This window comes from Pipistrellus hanaki (assembly GCF_964339955.1).
Source record: "Pipistrellus hanaki genome assembly, chromosome: 18".
NCBI classification, from domain to species: domain Eukaryota; kingdom Metazoa; phylum Chordata; class Mammalia; order Chiroptera; family Vespertilionidae; genus Pipistrellus; species Pipistrellus hanaki.
This window is the reverse complement of record NC_140520.1, coordinates 32,507,318-32,533,734: the sequence shown is the minus strand read 5'-3', so window position 1 is coordinate 32,533,734 and position 26,417 is coordinate 32,507,318. Positions and strand designations below refer to the sequence as shown.

The 26,417-nt window shown below is 51.8% G+C and overlaps 1 protein-coding gene across 20 annotated transcripts in view; it reads left to right on the top strand.

Annotated features, from left to right (window-relative positions):
* The first annotated feature begins 1,684 nt into the window (after nucleotides 1-1,684).
* NFASC (neurofascin) overlaps nucleotides 1,685-26,417 on the top strand; it is a 187,774-nt gene continuing 163,041 nt past the window's right edge. For 5 of the 20 annotated variants that reach the window (XM_084865811.1, XM_084865800.1, XM_084865809.1 and 2 more), the window contains exon 1: nucleotides 1,688-1,876. The gene's annotated coding sequence lies outside the window, so the exon portion shown is untranslated. Of the gene's footprint in view, nucleotides 1,877-26,417 lie in introns of all 20 variants that reach the window. The other 15 variants (XM_084865810.1, XM_084865804.1, XM_084865807.1 and 12 more) reach the window with 8 other exon arrangements.

Genomic DNA, 26,417 nt, shown 5'->3' with positions numbered 1-26,417 from the left:
TCTGCCCTTCTGAGAATTTCCCAATTCTCTCACTCCCTTCTCTCTCTCTCTCCAGACACCTCCACAGGCCCCAGGACTTGTGGTTAGGGCCGGCTCTGGGAGGGTGCACTATTTTGTTCAGGGTGCTGTTCCATTCACAGGACTGTGTGCAATCAGGCTGCCAGAATGACACCGAGACAAGATTTTGAGTGAAGTATGATTGTATAGACAGGGACCCATGCGAAAAGCAAAACAAAACAGAACTTCTGCTCAGAATCCCTGGCCCCTGTGAGCAGCTGTGTTTTCGGGTCTGCCATATGCCTCTCTCCCCCTTTCCCATGGCTCAGTCTTTGGTGGATAGCTGCCATTGTTGATCTCAAAGCACCTACCTGCAGAGTGGGACTTTTGTCGGTTTCCTGGGTGATGTGATCTCTCATTATTAGTCACCATTCCTTCAGCAAGTGTTTATGAACCTGCTAAGTTCAAGGGCAGGGGAGAGCATGGGGAACAAGATGATTCTGCTCTCCCAGAGCTCACAGGCTGGGGGCAGGAGGGTGGGGGGAAAGTGGTGGTGGTGGTGGTGGTGGTGCTGGTGGTGAGGCAGACAGAGAGGCAGGCAGGTGGCTATAGCTCAGCCAAGGTGGTGTCAGGCAGGCGCCATGTGAACTCAGAGAGGCAGCCTAACGTGGCGGAGAATGGGATGCTGGGACAGGGAGCCTGACTTCCAAATGCTTTTCCAAGCGTAAGATGACACCTGGACCCAGATCTTTCCACGGCTCCAGGCTATCAGTGAGCTCCGTCTCCCTTAGTCAGGGCCCAATGCACTCTCCATGTCTGAGCTGGAAGGTTCTAGAAGGGATCATCCCAACCAACTCTTCCTGGCGCAGTTGCGGAAACCGAGGCTCCCAGAGCAGTGTCCTGCCTGCCCATGGGAGCGGTTAGTCACCCACCAGGACTTGCCCTTAGGTCTCTGTCTCTCGGGCCTTGGCTTCTTCCAATTAACCCAAGCATGGGACAGGGCCTGCCCCCCTTTAGGGCAGAGGAAACCGCCCCCCCCCCCCTTTTTAAGGACCACACTTCCCCCTAGCAGGTGTCACAACCTCTCTCACATCCCCAATTGGGGACCCCACAACCCTTCAATCAACAAACATTCCTGCCGAAACCGGTTTGGCTCAGTGGATAGAGTGTCAGCCTGCGGACTGAAAGGTCCCCAGTGCAATTCCGGTCAAGGGCATGTGCCAGTAGGGGGTGTGCAAGAGGCAGCTGATTGATGATTCTCTTTCATCAATGTTTCTAACTCTCTATCCCTCTCTCTTCCTCTCTAAAAAAATCAATAAAAAAAAAAATTTTTTTTTTAAATAAAAAGAGTAACACACATTCCTGGAGAGTCTTTCCTAAGCAGGGCTCCGGAGGAAGAGCAATCTCCGCCCCCAAGAAGCCACAGTCTGATGGTGGAGGAGCATATATACACAGGACAAACACGTGATGCGCTGGGGCCTCGGCACATGCTCTCCGTGAGCTGGGCGGCGAGCAGGTGCTCGGCGGACCGGGCGCTACTTGGGATCCTTTTTTAAAGCGGGTGCGCAGAGAGGCGGTGGGTGGGTGGCTGAGAAGCTGAGAAGAGAAAGGGCATGTCCTGGTCCAGGCTCCGCGGACCGTTCCCAGCGCGCTGGGCGGGGTCGCGCGGGAGCATCCCTCCCTCCTCCTCCCCCCGCGTCCTGGTCCCGGGCCCGCTGGGCGCGCGGGGAGCGGCGCGGGCGCGCGCACGCACGGGGTCGGGGGCGCGCGGCGCCGGGGACGCGCCGGGCCGGGCTCTGCCCTAATGCGGCGGCTGGAGGCGCTGCGACGCGGACCGCACGGACTGCGCCCCGGGCCGGAGGGGAGCCCCCGGAGGCAGGTGAGCTCCAACGCCGGGAAGATGGGCGTGGGGGCGCGACGGGGAACATGGAAACCGAGTGAGCGGCTGCCCCGGTTCTCCCGCCCTCCCCCGGTCCGTCTCCATCCCTGAACCTGTCCCCATCCCCCTCCGTCCACATCCCGACCTTCCTCTCCGCACCGTCACCTGCTCCGAATCCATCCTGTTCTATGTCTGCATCCCAGTTCCGACTCCCTGCACACCCCACACCCGTTCTATCTCATCAGCCACATCCCTTCCCCCTTTCTGCATCCTCACCCTCCTTCCCGGTGTCCCAGAGCCCTGCCTCCGCGCGCCCTGCCCCGATACCTCTGTTTACTTCCACATCCCACTTTGTCTGACCCCATCCCTTCCATCTTTCCTTCCCTGGCCACCAGGCGCTCTCCCTGCTCTCCTCCCTGCCGCATCCCCCATCACGGTGTGCTGTCTCCCAGCTCTCTCCCGGTCCTCTCCAGGTCTCCTCTGCACACCTGTCTCTGCCTCTCCCGGCCGCCTCCCTGCCCCCCTGAGGAACCCCATCTTCTCTTTCCTCCTCCGTGCTATCCGCCCTGCCCTCCATCTCCTTCCCCACCTGCCCTTCTTGGAGGTGCCTGGAGCCACAGGGCTTGTCCTGAACCTCTCACCTGCCCCTGGGCCCTCCTTCCCTGCTTGGGGAGGCCTCGGGCTCTGCAGGCTCCGGTACCCGGGTACTCGCTGTTGCCACTTATAACCTTTTCCGGCGTGTTTGGTCCTGTCCATGGTTTGGGGGCAAAGGATGCTAAGGGTTGGTAGGCCTCTCTTATGCCGCTCTCCCCTTAGCTGTTCAGATCTGGTTCCTAGAGGGACAGGGGAGGAGTGCTGAGCCTGGGGAAAGCGGGATGGGGAAGAGCTGGGTCTGAGGAGGCTGAGGAGCCTCTTCCTGGGCTGTTCCAGGCCCTGGGATGCGGGGCTGGAGAATTTCGGGTTTAGAAAGGATTCTTCCTCCGCTTCCCAGTCAGCACTTTGGCTTTGGGAGCTGTCATGAGTGTGGCCAATGGGCTGTGCTGAGTGGGCAGAGTGCTGAATCACAGGCTGGTGCCCACGGCAGCCCCTCTCCAGCCAGCCTGAGCCAGGCACTGCTCCTGCTTCCCTCTTGGCATTTGGCAGTGGTGTGTGTGTGTGTGTGTGTGTGTGTGAGTGAGAGTGTGTGTGTGTATGTGTGTGCGCCTGTGTGTGTGTGTGATTGTGTGAGTGTGTGTATAAGTGTGAATGTGTGTGTGAGTGTGTGTGAGAGTATGTGTGTGAGAATATGTGTGAGTGTGTGAGTGTGAATGTGTGTGTGAATGTATGTGAGTGTATGTGTGAGTGTGTGTGAGAGTATGTGTGTGAGTATGAGTGTGTGTGTGTGTGTATGTGTGTGTGAGTGAGTGTGAGTGAGTGTGTGAGTGTGAGTGTGTGTGAGTGTGTGTGTGTGAGTGTGAGTGAATGTGTGTAAGTGTGAATGTATGTGAGTGTATGTGTGAGTGTGTGTGAGAGTATGTGTGTGAGTGTGAGTGTGTGAGTATGAGTGTGTGTGTGAGTGTGTGTGTATGTGTGTGTGAGTGTGTGTGTGTGAGTGTGAGTGTGAATGTGTGTAAGTGTGAATGTATGTGAGTGTATGTGTGAGTGTTTGTGTGTGAGAGTATGTGTGAGTGTGTGTGTGTGTGTGTGTGTGAGTGAGAGTGTGTGAGTGAGTGTGAGTGTGTGCGGGTGTAAGTGTGAGTGTGAGTGTGTGCGGGTGTAAGTGTAAGTGTGTGTGTGTGTGTGTGTGTGAGTGAGTGTGAGTGTGTGCGGCTGTAAGTGTAAGTGTGAGTGTGTGAGTGTGTGTGTTGGGCGGAGATGCCTACTCCCTCAGTCCAGGGAGAGGATGACTGGGCCTCTCTTGCTGCCTGTCTGTCTCCCTGGGACGAGGGCCTGGCATGGCTTCTCTCCGCTTGGCACTCTGGCGAGCCTGTTGGGCCGCATTCAGAGCTTCAGAGGGCAGACTGGCAGGGCCGGGGTTGAACTGTTTGTCTGGGGTCAGAGACTGGCGAGTTCAGAGCCCAGCAAACTCGAGACTTAAGTGGGAGAAGCCGGGACAATGTGTGTGGAAAGAGGAAGGCCTGGGGAGAGGGGCCATACCAGCTGCGGGAGTGGGGGGCAAAGAGGAAGGCAGAGGCCTGCCCCCCCTGTTTGGGCACCAGTGGATCTGGTGGAATTGCATTGCAGGAAGACTGAAGGCGGTGAGTTAGGGGTGGGGATGGAGTCTGTTAAGAATCTAGTACTTTCTATCTTTTATTTTGACTGAGCTGGCATTTCTGAGAGTAATTTCTCCTACTTGTCTTTGGATTCCGCTGAGTGTGTGTGTGTGTGTGTGTGTGTGTGTGTGAGAGAGAGAGAGAGAGAGAGAGAGAGAGAGAGAGAGAGAAGATGAAAATAACACATATGAGGAAAGGGACATTTACACTTTGCCCCACAAATTGATTTGCCCCATGAAACAGTGGAACAGAGTGGCAGTCCAATTCCTATCTCCGGGAGCTCAGCTAAACCCCGAGCCTTAAGCTGCAGGTGAAGAGCCATTTGCTGTCCCCTCTCGGCCAGCCTCCCTCTCTTTACAAATCTGAGTGGCTGGACTCAGCACATGGGCCACAACTCTGAGCGGGACTCAGGCAGTGCCTGGCAGGGGGCGTTGGGCTCCGTCGCCCTTCTGCGCCCCTCCCACCAGAATGGGGGTGGGACAGGAAGCCTCACCTGGCATTTCCTGGGCCAGGAGGAGGCATCACCTGGAGCCATCCCGGAGAGCTGATTGGGTTAAGGCTCTGCCACTAGAATGCTTGATTGGAGCTCGGGTTAAATGGGGATTCTGATAACAGTGTACCCATTTCCTAACTGTGTGAAGTGATTCTTAGCCCACATCTACCCGGAGACACTTGGAGGCACTCAGAAAGAGGAGCCAGCTCTCCGGGAGCTCCCCGCTGGCTGAGAGGCTGGCTGGTGGGGCTGGCTCTCTCAGGGACACATTGAGGAGGTGGTTGATATGGGGGACAGGTTTCTGGCTTTGGATATTTGTGGGGAGGAGACCCAGAAGAGAGTCCTGTTTCTGCAGTGACTGAGAGACAGGCTTCCAGGACTCCCATCACTCTGTGGCTGCAATTTGTGTCCTTCCCCTGGCACAGCTGTCCTCCAGGACCATCCCAGAGCTGGGCACCAGGATCATCACTTCGTCTTTAGAAAAAGAAATGCTTAGGAAACCGAGGAGAGGGAGAGGCCGAGACGTTCGCTGTCCTCTGTTTGCCTTGGGAGGAGGAGGGTGAAGGAGACGAAAGGCAATTCCACACATTTATTCTTTTACTCATGAACCCCTACCATGTGCTGCTCTGCTGGGGGCTGGCATCCTAGAGATGAAAAGCAACACGGGTTTGGTCTCCCAGAGCTCCAGGGTAACGGAAAAGAGGCAGGTGATCAGACAAATTATGTCATGTTGGAGATTACAGGGATGGAGAAGGAAGAGGCAAGTGATCAGACAAATAACACAGATACGCTTGAGTGAGAATATCGGGCCAGGGGCGGCCAGGGGTGTGGAACAGCATCGCCTGCCCCCCAGTGGTAGCAGCCCCCTCTCCTCCACACTGACCAGGGGGCTGGGTTGATGCTCTCCTGAGTGGTAGGCCGGGGCTGGCCCTGCAGTGGACTGTGAGGAATGGGTGGAGGACGAGGTGAGAGGAATGAAGTCACCAGATCCTTGGCTGAAGGGAGCACCCATAGGGAACTCGGGGACAAGATGGAGGCTGTTCACCTGGCCCATGCCTGTTTCCTAGGCACTGGCATTTGAGGGGAAACGGGTGAGGATGTGCTGAGCATGTCAGTGAGTCAGAGGGTGGAGGCCAGGTCCTCGAAGCTCCCAGGTCTGTGCTCAGAAGCAAGGCGAATGGAAAGGTCGTGAGCTCTGTGGGTGGAAGGCCCTGGAGTTCTGAGGTGGTCAGTTGGGTGGGAGTCATCAGAGGAGTGGGTGAGCAGGGGAGATCCTTAGGAGGCAAACAATGGAGCAGAGGTCACCGTGAACACCCACAGCTGATGTGGAAGGACTGAGGGTAGAGACATCCGGCCTCATCTTCTGAGGGCCCCTCCTCTTCCCCACACCCCTAATTTAGTTCATGTCCTGAGTGTGTCCTGAGCCTGTGGGTATATCCCAGGGATGGTGCTAGGTGTTGGGATATGTCATGCTGGAGATACAGAGATGGAAAATGAAGATATAGTGCAAGGTAACAGGCATTATACAGAATACAAAATAACAGAGATTAGGTGGGCTCCTGGCATTGGAGGAGCCTGGCTGAGTGATGGCACCAAGCTCTTCGGATAAACCCCTGCTCTGGGCAGAGCAGGTGGATGTTAAAATTTTGAGCATTTACTCAAAATGCCCAGTTAGGACTGAGGCCTAGTAGCAAGGGCCGATACTAGATACTATGGCCTGGTCCTTGGGACGGCAGGGGAGAGCTGGGAGCTAATGACTGAGGTGGGTGCTTGGGTAGGCACTTCCACAGCTCTGCTGACCAGGGGCATTGGTCAGATGGTGCCAGCCACCCTCCTCCTGAACCACCCTCCTTTTATCAGGTCTTGAGGCAAGCCAGGAACATTTAAAGTGGAATGATACAACAGTTACCCTTATGGAGTGCTTACTACATGTTGGGCACCCTACTCTGAGTTTTATATACATCATCCCATTTAACCTTCATAGGAGTGAACCCTACGTAAAGAAATAGTGTTAAGATTCTGGTTTTACAGATAAGGGAACAGACTCAGAGAGGTGGTTATTTGTTTAAGAATGTAGAACAGGTGCGTTGCAAAGCTAGCATTTAAGCCAGTGTTTCCCAAACTTCTCTCATGATGAGAATCACCTGGTGGAGTTGTTAAAACACAGATTCCTGAATCCCAACTAAGTGCTAAACTAGAATTTTTTAGAACATATAGGTAAAATTGCATGCCTAACTTAGTGCTCTGTATATAAAATCTGTCTTAGAGCACTAGTTAAGTATACAATTTTACCTATATGTTCCCAAAAATTCTAGTTTAGCACTTCTTAGTTGGGATTCAGGAATCTGTGTTTTTAACAACTCCACCAGGTGATTCTCATCATGAGAGAAGTTTGGGAAACACTGATTTAAACCTATATGTGTTTCGTGTCAAAGCTCCTTTCCTATGTATTGTACTGAGCTCCTCTCCCTGGTAGAAAAATAAAGAACTAGGACGTTCTTTATCTACCTGCACCGGGCCCTCTAGAAAAGCTGTTAGAAGGGCTCAGCTAGCATGCACTTTTGAAGACCTACTACGTCCTTCTGAAGGATACAGGAATGTGGTTCATGTTTTCACATAGGGCGGTGGGGGAGAGAAGACAGAAACAGGTGAAACCTCTTGGGCTAATACAAGCCAGTTTCTAATTAAGTCTTCAGACCCCAAGCTGTAACATTCCCTAAGCATGGCTGTTGGAGTCAGGCTTGGTAGAAAATGCTCACCTTTGAGGTCAGACTGAACTGCATTCACACGTTGGTTCTTCTCCTGACTAATTGAGGAGCTGCAGTTTCCCAGCCTGGAAAAACGGGGATATTGACGTGAACCTTGCAGGAATAATATCAGGACTAAATGCGATACGGTCGTGAAGATCCCAGCACAGCGCCTAACACGAAGTCAGTGGTCACATGCTGGCTTCTGTGCACAGAGGAGGTGGGAATGGGCATGAGCCGTGGAGACCTGGTGGACTTTGGATGGGGAGGGACACGGGGAGGGTATTCTAGAGGAGGGAACTCGCCAGGTGTATAAGCAGAATACATATCTATCAACAAGTGAATCTAAAAGTCAAGTGAATTAAAAATCTGAGGAACAGAATAAACTGGTGAATATAATAAAATAAGGGGCATAGAATGGGAGGGGAATGATAATTCTCAGGGTGAAAGGGGTGCCTGTGTGGGGGGTATGGGAAGAGACTGGACAAAAATCATATACCTATGGATGAGGACAGTGGGGTGGGGGAGGGGAGGAGGAGGTAAGGGCAGAGGGTGGAGTGGGGACCAGGTGGAGGGGAGCAATGGGGAGAGGGGGGAAAAGGAGAAACAATTGCAATAATCTGAACAATAAAGATTTATTTAAAAAAAAGAAGAAGTTTGGTGGGTGCGGGTTCTCTGGGGAAGAAGTGACCTGCCGCCTCTGTCCGCTCTCCCAGCTTCCTGCAGGAAAGCTGGTCATGAGAAAAGGAGGGCCTGTGTTCTGCCACCAGCCCATCCTGAACGGGCTTACACGTGTTTCTCTCTGTAAAACTTGAAAGATTGCTGAAAGCCTCTTGTCCCAGAAGCCCATGCCTCTGGAATTGATTTCATTGACCAATTTCTCATCCTGTCTTTCCTCTCCCAAATGCCATGCCATGCCATGAAAAAGTTGGAGTGCCTGGGGCCTGGCAGGGTCATCCCTGGGGTGGTTCTCATCCTCTCAGACTCCCACAGCTCCCCTCCTCTGGGAAGCAGCTGTGTGGGCATCTGTTTTCTCCTCCTTCACCTGCTCCTCCATCCTCTTCCCCTCCTTGGCCGCCTGGCAGTCCCTCTCCCCATCATTATGATGCTAATCGTGTTGTTAATTTTCCTGAGATGCAGAAGGAAAGCCCCAATCTGTTCTAATGAATTTAATTAGAGAGGGGCTTGGAGGGCTTCTGAACCTCTTACCAGGATCACAATAAACAGAGTGAAGGGGATAAACAGCCTGGGATCAGCAGCTCAGGGTAGGAAGGGAGGATTTCCAGCTTAGTCCCAGAATGAAGAAACCCGGCACCCGGAATTGGAAGAAGGCAGTGTCAGCAGCCCTGGGCTGTTTCTGCCTGTCCCGCCCAGCCCATGCACTTAGCTTCAGACCTACTTCTGCCCTCAGGTGGCAGTACCCTCTGGACAAGGTCTTGTTCCCACCACCCCCACCAAGCACTTACTGAGCACCTGCTGTGTGGGCCAAGGGGAATGATTTGTCTGGAACAATGTGGAGGCTATGAGAGAGGAGACATATGTTCAAATATAAGAAACACTTGTAATTCTAGACAGTAAACGCTAGAAGGTTGATAGAAGACTATGTTGGGCTTGGGTGATCTGGAAAAGCCTCTTGCAAGAGAAAGCACTTGAGGTAGGTCTGAGACTTGAAGACTTGAAAATTAAGTAATAATTATTAATAATAACTAGAGGCCCATTGCACGAAGATTCATGCAAGAATGGGCCTTCCTTCCCCTGGCTGCCAGCACCATCTTCACTCTGGCCAGAGCCACCTCTCTGCCTTTCCATGTTCCCACGCTGCCCAGATGCCCCGAGTGACTGGGGTGATGTGGAACACCTCTGGCCGCTCGGTGCCTGTGTATGCAAATTAATCCACCATCTTTGTTGGGTTACTTTGCATACTCACTCCTAATTGGCTAGTGGGTGTCATGAAGGCACGGTCAATTAGCATTCTTCTCTTTTATTAGTGTAGATAATAATAATAAAGATTTAATAATCAGAATGGCTGGAGGAAGAGCAGATGCAAAGGCAGGATTGCACAGGGTATCTTTGACTCATGATACCGTGTGGGTGCATGTAACTCAGTGGTGTGGATATGTCTGGAGCAGTATAATCAGGCACAGTCATACAGGAACCTGGGCACTGGAATCTGTTCTCTTCTACCCTGGCTGACCTGGGGTCTCCCTGCTTTCCTTTTTTGAGCACTTAGGATGGCCAGCTTGGAGAAGGGCCTACGGCTGGATGGTTCTGGCCTTCATGCTGAGCTCACTCTCCTGGATTTAGTTCAGGACATCTGGGGTGGTTACCAGTTACTAAGTTTTGTTCTCAGATCTTGTGACTTTCTGGGATGAGAGTGAATGGCTGGCAGAACAATCCCAAGGACTTTTCCCAGTGACGAGAAGTCCCTCCTTCACTGACAGTGGCCAGTTTACTTTGGCAGATGCCTTTTGTGCAAGGATTCAGTGGAGTCTTCCAGCTCAGGGGTCCGCGAGTTTCCTCACGCATCCTTCCTATGGCTGAGAGTTCCCTGAGTGCTTCGTGTGCATGCATGTGTGCACAGGTCTCTGTGTGTGCACTGCCCGTATTCGCAAAATCATTCCCACTGGACCAGTGGTTGGCAAACTACAACTCGCGAGCCACATCCAACTCTTTGGCTCCTTGAGTGTGGCTCTTCCACAAAATACCCACAGCTTGGGCGAGTCTATTTTGAAGAAGTGGCGTTAGAAAATGTTTAAGTTTAAAAAATTTGGCTCTCAAAAGAAATGTCAATCATTGTGCTGTGGATATTTGGCTCTGTTGACTAATGAGTTTGCTGACCACTATACACTAGACCACATGTGTCAAACACAAGGCCCGCGGGCCAAATCCAGCCCGCCAGGCCTTGCAATGTGGCCCGCACCGCGCTGTCACCACTGCACTCCGCTGTCAGTTTATGACATTGTCAGTTTATGACTGTTCAGTAAACCATTCAGCCCGCGATTTAGGCTGGATTTTAGATTTTGGCCCCTTCTCTGATTGAGTTCGACACCCCTACACTAGACTCTGGTTCTAGTCTGATCTTTATCTGTAATATAAAAGTTATTAAACCTTTCTGGGCCTTAATTGTTGGTGTCTATATTCATAAGCTGAATGCGTTGAGAATAGGGTTTGCAACACGAGGAGGCATTATAACTACCATTTTCACAAGAAGTATGGTATTGAGCTGAAATTTTAAGTCAGTGATCTCTCTGCCTCAAAACTGCTTGTCTTGGGAGACTCGCTGGAATTTTATTTTGGGGGCCCCCAAAGGTTCTGCTTTTCGTTATTTTCCACAGTCTATGGGCTTATGCATAATGAATGGTGCAGTTCGCCCACTGCTGTCAAGTGTTGATTGCCCTATTCATGTGTGTTTGTCTGAGCGACATTGTTATAGAGCCACGGTTACAGTACCCATTGTGCGGTGTTTTTCCACATGCGGGAGGTGACATGCTCTTTATGACGGAAATGCCTCGGAGGCCACAGGCAATTTTCCTATGCTGCTGTAGGCGAGGACAGAAACCGGATCGCTATCGTAGCATCATCACACACAGAGAAGAATTGCAGCCTTTCTGACTCATGTTGGGAGCTCACCCAGGGTTCTGCTGACCCCAGCCCTTGGGGGCATTTTTGCGTAATACTTGTTGTGTCTGCAGTTCGTCTTTGAAGCTTCTACTCTGTGCACAGCACGTGCCTAGGTGGCAACTTGTTTCGATCCTAGCACGTTCGAGGTGATTTAGTCCGAGACCATTATTTTCCTGATCAAGAAACAGACTCAGAAGGGTGGCTGCATGGCTACAGGTGACAGAGCGAGTTCTTCTACATACTGGAACTTAAAAAACGTTACTTTGGAACCTAGTAATTGGACAAGATGATATGTAAAGAAGTTCCCTAAAGCACAATTAAACTAGAAGTGCTTTGCGATGGCAGAGAAGAGAGGAAATCAATGTGAAGTCCTTTGGGAAGACTTAGAAAAGAAACAAAGGGGCTGGTTTGGGTCTCTAAGAATGGGCAGGATTTGAATAGGAAATGGTAAAGAGATGGGCTTTCTGGTGGGGAAAGGGGGCATAATCAAAGGTGTAGAGAAGGGAAGGTGTGGTCAGTGAATTGGCCAGTCTGGAGCAGTGGAAGGTGTGGCTGGAGGGATGGGCAGGGGCCATCGGAAGAGAATCCTGATGAGGAGTTCATCTTTTTCTTGGGGTTGGTGAGGAGCATTTAAAGCTTCTCAGCTGAGCTGGCTCTTGCTTCTCCTGCGGGGTGTTTGGGGAAAGGGAAGTGCAGGGCTTGCTCTTGGGCACTGGCCGGGAGCTTGTCGCTGTCCAGGGTGCTGACCTGCCCCCTGAAAGATTTTTCTCCCCAGTAATGTCAGGCTCAAAGGTAAAGCGGGGGAATGCTTAGAACCACCCACAAGGATTAGAAAACACTTGGGTCCAGGACTGGGTTTCATGTGCACCAGGTTTCATGTGCACCAGGACTAGGTTTCATGGCTGTAAACTGGTTCACAGCATCTGACTTCACAGTCCTGGTGATGAAAGCAGAAGTGTGGGATTGAGAAAATGATAAATGCCTTCTTAAGGACGAGATGACATGGGTGTGCACACGTACATGCTGAAATGACCCAATCTGTAGCCCCGTAAGTTTTGCCTTAGAGTCTTTCTATGCACAAGAATCTTAGCACATGCGTTCTTTCACTGTGAAAAATGCACTCCTGCCCTACATTTTAGTGTTCCTAAAACCTCTCCGGCAAACTCGGAGAGAGGAACAGAAGTTCCAGGCACACCCTACTCCTTCCGTCCAATGAAACACCAAAATGTTCAATACCGGTGCCATCCAGCAGAGACATTCTGCATTCGTGCTGTCCCACAAGCCAGCCCCAGCTGCACGTGGCTGCTGAGCACGTGACACGCAGCTCACGTGACTGAGAACGGACCGTCTTTTTAATTTTAATGTCATTTAAACAGCCATGGGCTGCTGGTGGCTGCTGTATCGCACCGCACAGCTTTATAGTCAGAACGTTGCCCCTGGCCTCTGGCCCTTCACACCTACATGCCAGTGATGTAGAGGAAAGTGGGCTTTCGGATGCGTTTGAACTTTGCTGGAGAAAGCACCGTGCCTAACGTGAACCAGAGATCTGCCTGTGGCTGTGAGTTTTGCCCTGACTTTCTTTTTGTCAGAGTGAAAACGCACCGCAGTTTTCTTTTCAGGGGCAGGGAGTGGGCTCCTGGAATTCTGGCTGGGGTACCAGGACCTGATCCAGGACATGCTGAAACCTTGAATGGACGAGCAATGCAATGTGTATGGCCCAGGGAGTTTGCTCGGGGGTGAGGTGGCACACATATGATGTGCTGCCATGTCGGGTGGGCATCCATCAGGAAGACGTTCCTGGTCCTGGGACAGCTCCCCTCCTAACCCCGGGCATCTCTGTGTCCTGTGTACTTGGTGTAGTGGGCATGGCTCAGGACGGGGGAATGGGTGAGCAGTAGAGGTGCCAAAGGGAAAATGCGTTAAATGCCCACCAATAAGTAAGTAATAATAGCCTGTCGGAAGACTGGAGGGGAGCGTCCAGTGTGTTGGCACATGCCGTGCCCGTAGGCCTGCCTAACCTTATCACAAACATGCTGCTTCCCCGGATCTCTGGCTGAGGCTTGCCCTGTGCAAGTCTGATTTCCTGAACCCGAGTGCATGCTTTTTGTAGCCATGCCTTGTAGGTTTACTGTTTCCTCCTACAGAATCCCAGCGTGCTGAGAGTAATCCTTTATAAACACCTGCTCGAGAGCAGCCCTTTGTGAGCCTGGAGCTACGGCCTTGACTCCTGGAAAGTGTGTCCACGTGCATACAAATAACATTTTTTCCAAACCCCTGCTGGTGTGTGCCTCTGTGCCTGGAACCGTGGACAGTGACAAAGGAGGAGCCCGGGATGCTTGCTCTCGGTCTACTGGGAGAGCGAAGGCAGGCGTGTGTGAAAAATGACACACACACACACACACACACACACAAATGACAGAAACAAAGACGCGGTAGCCAGGATACGGAGCTGGGGGTGGGGTGCAGCGTGACTGAGAGGCCAGATTATGTGAGTGTCTCTGTCTGGGCTTCTCCTGAGGATTCCCTGCTTCATGAGGCTGAGCTGGTACCAGCCACCTCCGTGCCTGCGGGGACAGAGCCGCCTTTATGGTGGGGCAGGCAGCTCTCTTCTGCACTTGGGCTGTGCTGAGGCCCTACTGTCCTGAGCTCTGGGAGAGGGGGAGGGGAGAAGGAGGGAGGGAAGGGAAAGGGAGGGAATGGGAGGAGAGGGGAGGGGGTCTAGGGGAGAGAACTGTGTGGAAGGGAAAGAAGCTCCCTTTTCTTCTTAATCACTTACATGGTGACAAGCCTAGCCTGGTTGCAGAAGGGGCTCGTGGGAACTCCAGCAGCTCTTGTGCACGGAGCCCTGAGATGCAGGCCCAGGTGCGGCTCTGGAGGAGACGGGAGGCACCGTGTGGGGACATGGCTCCCACAGGTCACCTGAGCCCCCTGCTCTGCTCTCCGGGGATGGGCGCTGCCTGGCAGGGAGCAGGTGGGCTGCGTCTCCCAGCTGGGGCCGGGGAGGGACTTCTCTGGTGGACTCGCAGGGAGGAGCCTGGCCATTTCCACCCTCCTGCACTCGAGTCACCTGGGTTCTTGTGGAAGTACAGGTGCAGAGTCAGGAGGTCTGGACAGGGCCTGGGGTTCTGCATTTTTGTCAGCCTGCCAGGCAATGCCATTACCCCTCCACATGGATTTTCAACCTGGTAATATGCTAGCCCAACCTGGGGGGATTTTAAAATGTTCTGATCCTTGGCGATGGCTGGTTTTGCTCAGTGGTTAGAGCATTGGCCTGTGGACCAAAGGGTCGCGGGTTCGATTCCTGGCCAAGGGCACATACCTCGGTTGCAGGTTTCCCAGCCCCAGTCGGGTGCCTTTGGGAGGCAACCAAATGATGTGTCTCTCTCATGTTGATGTTTCTCTCTTCCCCCCTTCCCTAGAAATCAATAGAGAAAATATCCTTGGGTGAAGATTGAAAAAAAAAATGTTCTGATGGTGGGGCCCACTCTACCCCACATAAACCACCATCTCCGGGAGTTTGGGGGGATGCGGGGAAGGCTCTGCAGGTGGTTCTGATACACAGCCAGGCCGAGAAGCACCCGCTCCCTGGATGGCTTCCCTCCTCCCTCTGATGTTTCCGCTGGCTTCACCTTCCTTTTCCCACGAGACCGGAAGGGCCTGGAGGGCAGAGAATGTCTCCTGTCACATGACTAGCGCTGGCCCTCAGTAGTTCTTGGTCAGCACTTGGTGGTTCGCTGGGCGGGTGGCAGCGTGATGCCCAGGGCTCTGCCCTGTGGATGCACCACCAGCCACGAGGGACCACAGAGGGAGGCTGGCTTGGAACAGGCCAGAGGGGCTTGCAGGGCCTGGAGCCTGTAAGCTTCCAGGAGATACGCGTTCAGTGATGGCTATTCCAGTGTGCGTGGCAGAAAGGGCCTGGAGTGGGGAGCTGAAGAGCAGGAGGATAGGGATCGAAAGAGTAAGTTATTTCACCTCCCTTAGCCTTGTTTTTTCTCGGTGGTAAAATGGAGATCCTCATGTCTACCGGACAGGGCTATTTAAATAAGAACAATACAGGAGACAGGGCTCCACTGCTTTGTACAAATAAGCAGTCGCTTAAGAATTCAATTTTAGCCGAGACCGGTTTGGCTCAGTGGATAGAGCGTCGGCCTGCGGACTGGAGAGTCCCGGGTTCTATTCCGGTCAGGGGCATGTGCCTTGGTTGCGGGTGCGTTCCCGATGGGGGGTGTGCGGGAGGCGGCTGATCAATGATTCTCTCTCATCGATGTTTCCAACTCTCTGTCCCTCTCTCTTCCTCTCTGTAAAAAATCAATTATATATATAATAAATAATAGTGGCAGGGCTAAGCCATAGCTGTCAGTCCTCTAACCCTTGTTCTAACTGACCTCCCAGTTCTGTCCCACCACGTGCCTCGGTCTCCAGAACAAGGCTCTCTGGGTGCCGTTGACTGGACACCTCCTATGTGTCAGGGACTGTCTTGGCTCTGTCACCTCACGGATTCATCACAACCCTTGGGTCAGATGTTATTCTCATGACACTGAGGAAATGGGGGCTAAGAACGGGAACCAACTTGCCCAAGGGGCTCAGCTCTAAGTGGCAGAGCTGGGCACGGATCTGATTCCCAAGTCTGGGCTCCCACACGGGCTGACGGCACCTGTGTTTGAGAAGCGTCGTGGTCTGCAAGTCACTTGTATTGAAGGGTGACAGAAGGGTCTGGGCATCACGGACGCTCCAGGCTGCCATAGGAATGAATGCCAGGGTCTCCTGGCACCTCAGCTCTCTGAGTCATGGTGACACTGCTCTGTGAGGCCTCTGTCCCCGAGGCTGAGGCTGGGACACCCTCCCCAGAGAAGAGTCGCCACCTGCCCCCACGGCCCCCCTCTGCCGACAGAGACAATGAACCCAGCTCTTGTCTGTCTTGCGTGCCTACATAGGCTTACATTTCATTTGGTGCGGAAAGAAAATGGGAGCGTGAAGGCGGACAGAGCCACAAGCCTCCCCTGGTCCAGATGAATGTTCACAGAGTATTTTCCTTGCTGTGATCCTACCTTGGCGGGACCCTCTCCTCCCATACGTTGAGCACTGAGAAGGGGCCCAGTGTTGGTGGTCCTCCTGCCCCCTCACTGGTGCCAGCAATGCAGCCGCATTGCAAGGGCACGTTCTGGCAGAAGTCAGCCTGACTGTGCTGGTTAGTAAAAGGGAGGGGAGGGCGGATTCACATGGTCTGACCAGTTCTGGGGGCACCCAGCTAGTCCAGGTGCTTACCTGTCTATATCTGGGAGACTTCTTTCACTCAGGACCTTATCAGCGATTAGGTGAGACTCACCGAGTCCACACTGAGAAGGAGAAGTATGTATGGTTCAGCAGACAGGAACCTAAGCCTGGCCACATGGGCACTGTCCCCCGCTCCTGGGGGCCTCACGTGGGATTTCCAGCACTCATTACGGAGACACGGCTGACCGCTCCTGTCTGGCCCACGTTCGTCCTCTTGCTGGGTTCTGATTTAGCTGATTTTGTCTTCCATCTCCCATGGAACTGCTGGGACACTGCCTTCCTGTAGGGCAGCCAGGGTTACAACATCCAGAGCTTTCTTAAGCGTTGTTTATGAAGCGTTCAGAGTTTAATGCTAAGCACAGAGGGTTTATCCAATGTGTGGCTTCCGTGTTGTCTCTGCTGAGTCCCCGTTTTCTATTCTGGCTCTCGTCCCTCTGTCTTTCTCTCTGAGTGTCCCTGGTATTTCTGTTTCTGAGAATTGTTTCCTGTTTCCGGTTCCACGTGGTCAGCAGGCTGCTCCTCTGATAGGAATAAGGACTTGCAGTTCGGCCCCATCACCCCCGGACCGGCCTGAGTGACACCAGCAAACACCCCATCTGACGGCAGAGGTATAGGGTCTTTGTGCTTAATCTCTTCACTCCCTCAGGCCCATGGCAACCCCAGCACAACCCATCCTGAGTGTTTTAGGAATCAGCATGAAGCAAGCCCACTGGGGTCCTGGGACTTGGAATGGTTTAGCTGGTGCCCCCTCCCCCAATCCCGGAGGTCTCTGACCCTTTCTCTTCTCTGTCTGGCTGCCTTCAGCAGCAGGGCCATCAATGGTTGTCATACTGAACTGACAGTTGAGAGTCTAGGGCAGTGATTGGCAAACTCATCAGTCAACAGAGCCAAATATCAACAGTACAACGATTGAAATTTCTTTTGAGAGCCAAATTTTTTAAACTTAAACTTCTTCTAATGCCATTTCTTCTTCAAAATAGACTTGCCCATGCTGTGGTATTTTGTGGAAGAGCCACACTCAAGGGGCCAAAGAGCTGCATGTGGTCCGAGAGCCGCAGTTTGCCGACCATGGGTCTAGGGGAAGGCTGAGGTTAAGGGAGATGTAGCAAAAGACTATGAATGCTGTGTGCTGGGCCCTGATAGATGGTTCTGGAAGGTGGTGCAGGAGTGGGGTCAGGGCCTGGGTCAGGTGTTGGCCCCAGTCTGAGACAGGCTGGAATAACCCTTTCTGAACACAGTGTTTGGTTCTTCTTGACAAATGAAGAGGGAACTCGTAGATGGCACCATAAGAAATTGCAGCTGGGGCTTCTGAGAGCAAGAATGCTTTGTTCCTCGGAGGGTTTGTGACGGCCTCTGGGTCTACCCAGATGCTGACATGTCGGGGACAGACCAAAACAGGCCAAGGACTTCTCACTGGTCTTGAAGGATGTTCCATTGGTTAGGACCGTTCATGTGCCTTAGATGGTCAGCTTTCTCCCCTCTCTTCCCTCCCCAGGTGTGTTTTCTCAGCCCATGCTATGGCGTCCATGCATTTGGTCTTGGATGTAGGAGGTAGTGCAAAGCGAGAGCCTGGAATCAGACTGCCTGGGCGCATTCGCTAGTTGAATGATCTTTGGCAGATGCCGTAAATCTCCTCTAATTCTTGTCTGTGGACTCAGGGAGTTAAATAGTAAGCTTGCCTTGCGTGAAGTCGTCAGGATCCGATGAGACAATGCACATGAACCCCTTTGCACAGTGCCTGGCACGTAGGAAGTGTCCCTTGAAAGCGAGTGGTTGTTGATACTTCCTGTCCTCATCCCAGCTTCATGCCCCGCCTTGTTCAAGCACACCCAGTGACTTTGGAGAGCAATCGTAAACTATTGGTAGGCCTCAGATAGGTGCTCAGTTGTGTGCTAAGTACTGTGGGAATTACAGCGGACAAGAAGCAATTTTGCCCTCAAATACCTTGCATGCTAATTGAGGAAGCATACCAGGTATCCATGTGTGGTCAAGACAGCTGACTGCACAAAGCAATGCAGGGTACATGCAGATGTATGTGCAGACCACAGAGCTCTTGGCATTTAGGAGAGAGTCTGTATGCATCTGTGACATCCTGGAAAGACTTCATGCAGGAGATGACGTGGAACCTTGACCGATGGCACCCTTCCTTGTTCTGAGCTCCTAACAGGCTCTGTAGGAAGGGTCTCCAAGGGAAGAGAAGGGAGTTCAGCAGAAATGGACAATCCAGCTGTCCTCATGCGCTAATTTCCTAACCTCATGCTGGTGGCATCCATGGGGGAAAAGGATGCTGGGGAAGAAGGGATGACCTTTCTGAGGGCAAGGAAATCAACACAAGAAGGTTAGTCAACAAAACAGAAGGAGAAGTGAAATGCACATCTCAGACCAAGGAATGAGAGTCCTTTTCTCACAATAAGCAACTTTGGTCCCCTCGTCTTGCTTCCCTGATATAATTGTATCCTTAACAGGCTCAGCCAGCGTGGCTCAGTGGAACCAGGAGGTCATGGTTTGACTCCCGGTTAGGCCATATGCCCTGGTTGGTTACTCGATCCCCAGCACTGGGCGTGATTCTCTCTCAACATTGATGTTCTAGCCCTCTCTCCCTATCTCTTCCTCTCTGAAATTCATAAAAGTATTTTTTTAAATAAAAAGTCATATTTATTATTTGTTTAAATAAATAAATATGCCCTAGCTGGTTTGGCTCAATGGACAGAGCATTGGCCTATGGACTGAAGGGTCCCAAGTTCAATTCCAGTCAAGGGCACATGCCCGGGTTGCGGGCCCAGTCCCCAGTAGGAGGTGTGCAGGAGGCAGCTGATCAGTGATTTTCTCTCATCATTGATGTTTCTATCTCTCTCTTCTGCCTTCCTTGCTCTGAAATCAATAAAAATATTTTTTAAAATTATAAACAAATAAATAATTGTATCCTTAGCATCCCCCTGGCCACATTGAGTTAATACATGGAGCCAATGTATCATTTCCAGTGCAGAGGTGGTGACACTAGGTGGCCAGTTGAGGAGGCAGCATGAATCAGGGTGCAGCCGAGTTGAGTGTCCACTCTTAGTCATGGATTCCTGGTGTAGCTCCCTCCTGGGTTGCTGTGACTCAGGTATGAGCTGGTGTCTAGCATACGTCAGCCCTGGAGTCCTAAGTGGGGGATGGAGAGCAATCTACCCAACCTTCCAGTACAAGTAGCTCTGTCCCAGAACACCATGTGACCATCACTGCACCCCCCCCCCCCCCCCCCCCCCAGTCCTGGCAGGATTTCAAGTCCTGGTCTCAACAGCCATGGACGGGACTTGGTGGCCAGGCCTGGGAAGAGTGTGGCTGCTGGCTAGCTTGCTTGTTCGTTTTTTTGTTTTGTTTTGTTTTATGTAGGCTGCTCTGAGCCCTATATTCAGCTGCAGCTGGGCAGCTGGCAGCTGCTCAACCTTTGCCCCAATCAACCCTCGAATTCTCCATGGTCCAAATGGAAGACTGCTGGCTCTGTGTGTGTGTGTGTGTGTGTGTGTGTGTGTGTGAGAGAGAGAGAGAGAGAGAGAGAGAGAGAGAGAGAGAGAGAGAGAAAGAGAGAGAGAGAGAGAGGGAGAAAGAAAGAGAGAGAGAGAGAGAGAGAGAGAGAGAGAGAGAGAGAGAGAAGAAGAAGAAGAAGAAGAAGAAGAAGAAGAAGAAGAAGAAGAAGAAGAAGAAGAAGAAGAAGAAAAAGAAGAGAAGAAGGAGGAGGAGAAAGAGGAAGAAGAGGAGGAGGAGGAGAAGAGGAGAGGAGAGAGGAGGAGAGGGGAGGAGAGAGGAGGGAAGGAGAAGAGAGGGGAGGGGAGGGGAGCAGTGGAGAGGAGGGAGAGGGGATGGGAAGGTATAAACTGCCTGAAGTTGTAGGAGACCTTCTTGTCCATGGGACTGGTTCTGGGCTGAGAGGACTCCAGACAGATGTGGCTGTCTTTTGGGAGCCCCTGTCGTCTTCTTGCAGGTGTGTGCACTAGTAAATGACCATGGTTGTCAGCCTGGCCACCAGTGTGGGAGGACAGGAGGTGTACTGTGATCAGGAGCTCTAGTTGTGCATGGCCCGCGTCTTTCACCATCCCTGATTATTGTCATAGCAACAGCAGCAGCAGCAGTAATAAGAAGAGTAAGGCTAGAACAATGGCAGCTAATAGTCAGAGCTTACTATGTGCTGGGAAATGTGCTAAGGGCTTTTATTGTGGTCTCACTCCCCTGTCCACTTAGGATGTATTTTCAGTGGCCTTTAAAAAAAATTATTGATTTTTTACAGAGAGGAAGGGAGATAGAGAGTTAGAAACATCGATGAGAGAGAAACATTGACCAGCTGCCTCTTGCACACCCCCCACTGGGGATGTGCCCACAACCAATGTACACGCCCTTGATCAGAATCGAAACTGGGACCTTTCAGTCCGCAGACCGATGCTCTATCCACTGAGCCAAACTGGTTTTGGCATCAATGGCTTTGTTTTACAGGGAAGTGAAGCATGGGGACTTGATTGCTTTTTCCTGAAGTCTCTCAGCTGATAGCTATGCAGTTGGGGCTTGGATTCAGACCCTTCTGACCCCAGTCTGATTCCGTCAGGTTAAGCTCTTACCCTTGTGCTGTCCTGAATGCTGTGCAGATCCTTCCTCCCAGCCACGGAGCGCACAGTAACCCAGCTTCCAGCCCGTGTCCTCCCACTTGAGTGAGAACAGGCACCACTCTGACCAGCTACATGGAAGCCCTTAGCATCTCATGGGATTCTTAGAAGTCTGAGTTTGGGAGATTAGGCATGTTTATGTTGAGTCCCCCATTTGCACAGAGAAAATGAAGCCTGAGAAAGGGCCTCGCTCAGAGCTGTGCAGCAGCGAAAGACGCAGCCAAGAGTGGACCCAGCACCCAGCTGGTGGCCAGGTTCCCTCACCACCGTCTGTGTGTAGAATGCCTTTGCTGCCTCGCCCTCCATCACCTACCCAAGATGCCAGCGTGAGACAGGAGGGAGGAAGGAGGGCCGGGCCTAACTCTTTTCCTACCAGGCAGCTGACTCGCTGTAGGCTTGGAGGGTCCCAACTGGAGCTTTCCCCCAAAGTCCACCAGCCTCTTTTCCTTTATGTCCCCGCTGCCACTAGTGTGCTTGGGAAGTCAGAGGTTGTAGAGGACAGGACTCCCTCCTGCCACTCTCCGTCCCCTTCTACCTTTTCTCTCCAAAAACTTCCATAAATCAGAAAATTCCAGTAGGTATGAGTGGCTCTTCCCTGGCCCAGTGTGGGATGTACCTCAATTCCCTCTAAAGGCAGGCCACCTGCCTTGTGAGCCGTAGGCCTGAGGAGTGAGGGGTGGTGGTGGCAGTCACTAGGGTTGTCTGTCCCCTTCTATGGTGGAACTCGAAAGACCCAGGGCAGAGGGACTCACTTGCATTAGCCAGAGCTCTGATAATGTGAATACCGAGGCAGGTGGAGGGCAGTATGGGGTCCAGGGGACTCACCCCTGCCTCTGCCTTTGTCTTCCCACCAACCCACTGGAAACAGCGATGACTTCCCGTTATCAGAGGGACACACTGAGACTCAGAGGGGCTCAGAACCCTGGGGTTCCCCCTCCCCCTTCTCATCCCTCCTCTGCTCAGGACCTGGCACAACCTCTTAGCAGGGATGGCAGGGGCTTGGAGGCCATTCTGTCCCCTTTGTCATTACTTCTTTTGTACGTTTTATTAAAGTAAAATGTACAGTAAAGTACACAAATCCATCTTTTTCATTTCGTAAACATTGGGTTTCTGGTAATAAACAAAGAAGGTACAAGTTTTGAAAAAACACACGTAGAACCGCCCTGAGCATTTGGTAATAACTATTAAGATTTGATGTGTGTGTGTTTACTTTACCTTATCTGGTTGGAGAATTGTGGCAAGAAACTGGCTTTGAGGACTGAGAGGACAGGGACGGGGTCATGGAGGGTCTAGGGCTCGTCAGGACCCTCGTCAGGACTTTTCGGCACATACCGATATGCCTGGCTTCTGATGTTCACCTGCAGCATAGAAACAGGATCACTGTTGCCCCAGCTGCTAAGAAGTCAGATAGTCAGCGATGACACTGGCAGGCCATCATTTATTGAATAGCCTGAATTGTTCAAAACACAAAAGTCAGCTTTACAGGTTGGGGCGAAAGTCCTGGAGTGCTTGGGGACAGGCACGTCCCGGGTAGACCAGTTGGCCTGGGTAAATGCTGTGTTTACACATCTGTTTCGTTGTCTGCCTCTGGCCTGCTTCTCATGCCTCCCTTAGGGGCCTATGAACAAGGCTTTAAGAGTGGTTGAGCGTGGACCTATGACCCAGGAGGTCACAGTTCCATTCCTGGTCAGGGCACATGCCTTGGGTTGTGGGCTCGATCCCAGTGTGGGGTGTGCAGGAGGCAGCTGATCAATTATTCTCTCTCATCATTGATGTTTATCTCTCTCCCTCTCCCTTCCTTTTGAAATCAATAAAAAATATTTTTTAAAAAGAGTGAGAGCCCAAAGAGGGAGGGACGTATGTGGCCTCATTCTTGGGCTGGCCTCAACCATTTGTATCTGGCGTTCTCTATCTTGATCGGTTTCTGCTGGCATTGAATTACTTTATGGGAAGTGCTCAGACGAGTGCTTGGTGCTGAGATGCTGCAGATATTCACTTATACCATCATCATCAAGGTCAACATCATCTCCTTCTCCAGGCTGGGATAGAAGCTGTCAGAGCTGCCAGGAGTGTAAATTCTGACCCTGCTACAGTTTCATCCCAGAAACATTTACCAAGGACCTCCTATGGGCAAAGAGCTGTGCCTGGCTCTGAGCAGGGTAACTGGGCAGACACGACTAAGTCTGATTGGGTGGCAGCTAAGTCTGATTTCCCACCACTTCCTGTCTGACCTCTTGACCCTGTTGTACTCTCTGGAGCCAGCCTAGCACTGCCGGGCGCACAGTGAGAAGAGGGGATTCAGTCAGGAGACTGTATGCCAATTCTTGCTCTCTGACCTACCAGATAATCTCAACTAAATCCTTCTCTTCTGTAGACCTAAGTTTCTTCGTCAGAAAATTCACTGAGGCAGTCAATTATTGACCAAGACTCCTTTCCCAGCCTGTGATTCTAAACCTCTGGTTTCAACCCATCATCAATACCTTTATTCCATTTTCCCTCCTGATAAGAAGCAGATTGGTGCTGTCCTACTGTGCAGGTGGGAGTCCGAGGAGATGGGGGGATGTTGTCTGCTGACAACAGGGGGTTCCCCTCACAGTTCTAATTTGTGTTTCTTAGTCATCTATTGCTTAGTTTATCCGTATTGAATCGTAAGTGGAGACAGGAACCATATGGTAGAGTTAGTGAGGAACACAACAGTAATAACAATAATTATTCTACAAATTTGCCTGACGAAGATGGTTACGGATTGTATTCCTTTGACCAGAATTTTTAGATAGCAATTCAAGATGTTTCTGGTACTCAAGAAAAGTGACAGTTATTTCCAAGTGGGTTTTCCTTCGCTTGGAGTAAACACTGTCCACGCCTAACAGAAAAGTGCACACAGATCCATCTGAAAACTTCCCTCTTTTAGAAACAGAATATTAAATTTACAAAGCACCAAAGATAGGAATTTCCTACTTGCGGTTGTGAGAGCAGCCTCGGACTTTTTATACTTGAACATGTGGCGAAATTGTTATAATGTAATTTGGTCCTCAAGCCAGACATGATACGTGACATCTAAAAGTGTGTCAACAAATCATACTTTCTTTATCTCATTAATCTGAACTAAATTGGACAGTGTGTACCACTTGCTAAATGGGGGGGTTGAATTTATGCATGTAATAACCACTGTTAAATATTGTATTATTGCCCCACCGGGTGGCTCAGTTAGTTGGAGCATCATCCCATTCACCAAAAAGTTGAGGATTTGATTCCCAGTCAGGGCATATACTGAGGTTTCAGGTTCTATCCCCAGTCAGGGGACATACAGGAGACAACCGGTTGATGTTTCTCTCTCATATTGATGTTCCTCTCTCTCCCTCTCTCCTTCTCTTCTTCTCTCCCCCTATCTACTTTCCTCCCTCTAAAAAAAAAAAAAAAAAAAAAAAAAAAAAAAAAAAAAAAAAAAATATCAATAAAAACTTTTTTTTTTTAAAGTAACTTAAAAAAAATCATTGGATTATAGAGTTGGAATGACATCACCGGATTCGATTAGAGCTGCCCCCAATAGAAAGTGGAGTGAGAAGCCTTGTGAGGAGTGAGTTCTGGGTCTTGGTGGCCAAGCAGAGGCCAGTTGACCCCAGCCTGGGATGGTGGCTGCTCTGTTGGCCTCCACAGCCGGATCCTGGCGGTGGGGCTCAGAAAAAGGACAGCCACATCGATCGTACTCTCTTCCCTCCTTCTCCAGCAGCTAAAAATTGTCTTTGCTGAGGGTGGGCCCGTGGATGGATGAGCTCAGGGCCTGGGCCGGGGACTCCGGGTGGCACTGCTATGGCACCTGGTGCTCCCCTCCTGGGCATGCCTCATCTGGGTGAGCTGGCAGCTGAGTCTTCAGTGGCTTTCGAATTTCAGTGCCATGTTCCGGGGAGGTAGCAGCAGCCTTTGAAAGGGGTGCTGATGACCTGGAGTAGAGGAAAGGCCCTGGGACTTGGACTCAGGACACCCCTGAGGCCTCACCTGGCCCCAAACCTCTGTCTGCACGCCCCTTCCTCCTGCCCTGGCTTGCTGCTTCTCTGACCACACTAACCAGATGGGAGCAGTGCCACGGAGAGCAGGAGCCCCAGATAATCTGCCTGTGGTTTAGGAGTGATCTACTGCATGCCCTTTTCACACTGATTATCCTCCTAGTGTTTCTTCTGCTGAGGCGGAAAACAAATGCTTTCATATACTCGGAGTCCATATTAGAAGTGCGTGGCCTAGAGCGTGTTCATGCTCAGAAATAAGCTGACCTGCAGATAATGGAGATTGCTTTTAGTTCCCCGAAATCACATTAGCTGGTATTTTTATATGTTAATCCTTTTCAACTTTGGTTATTCTGTGTGTGTGTGTGTGTGTGTGTGTGCGCGCGCGCACACACACCATATACCCCATTTAGACTTGACTGGCCCCCTAGAGCCTTCTTTCTGTATCTCTCTATACCAGGGTTCAGTAACTGGCTCCCATACTATTTTGGGGTGCAGTTGAAGTGAACCCAACGAAAGCAGAGGTTTATAACCCTGAGCCAGTTCTTTGTGTCCTGGGAGAATCACTTGCTGTGTGTGTGTGTGTCCTGAACACAGCTTCTCCCATGGCCTGTATCTCCTGGAATCGCGGGGAGACCATGCCAGCCCCTCCGTATCTCACTGACAACTTGGGGAAATCTATGATGCTCTAGCTTTGCCCACTTAGAAAGTGAGAAGGAAGCCCCTGGTGAGGGGGGTGAATGAGTTTCTCAGCGGCTTCTCAGGACACACCTGCCAGTTGCTGGGTCATCTAGACAAGCTCCTGGATTGGTGCTGGCAGGGGGGAACCCACCCTCAGGAGGGGAGGGGCAGCAGAGAGACGGCTGCAGGGCAGTGGATGGGCACCTGCCCTGCCTTCTGAGGGGCTCTGCCTTCCTGACTGGGTCTCGCCCACACTTAGCCACGAGCAGACTCTGGCAGTTAGATTGTTCGCTAAAGGGCCATTCCCTGTTCCCAGCCCCAGGCTTTCTGTTTGTTCCTGGCCAGTGGGCTCATCCAGGGGGCCTATGATGGAGGTTTTGTACAGGTGACTTCGCCTACTTCCGTTTTCCCCACCCCAGGCCCCTTCATTTTATGGCCACACTTCACCCAGTAAGTGAGTGCCTGTCGCGGGGGAGGCACTGGCTGAGCACCTGGGAGCTTGGCTTGAGAGAGAGCTGGGTTGGGCCGCCTCCCCCACCCCTCCGACCCGTGAAATCCTCGTCTAAGCTGACCTAATTCCCCGAGTGAGGGAGCTATTGGCTATTGATCCCCAGCAGACGCTGCACTTTGAGGAGGAGGGGATCCTTGGGCAGGGTGGGTGTGCCACCCTGGGCTTAACACTTTGATGTTGCCTTCCTAGGACCAGTGATCCCTTTACTTTGCCGTCCAGTGGGGGTGAACTCCCTCGGAGTTCTTCCGGGCTCATTGCCCTGCCTGAGCATCAAGGAATCTCAAGGAATCACAGTCCCAGCTTAGCTCGGTCTGCCTCTCCTGG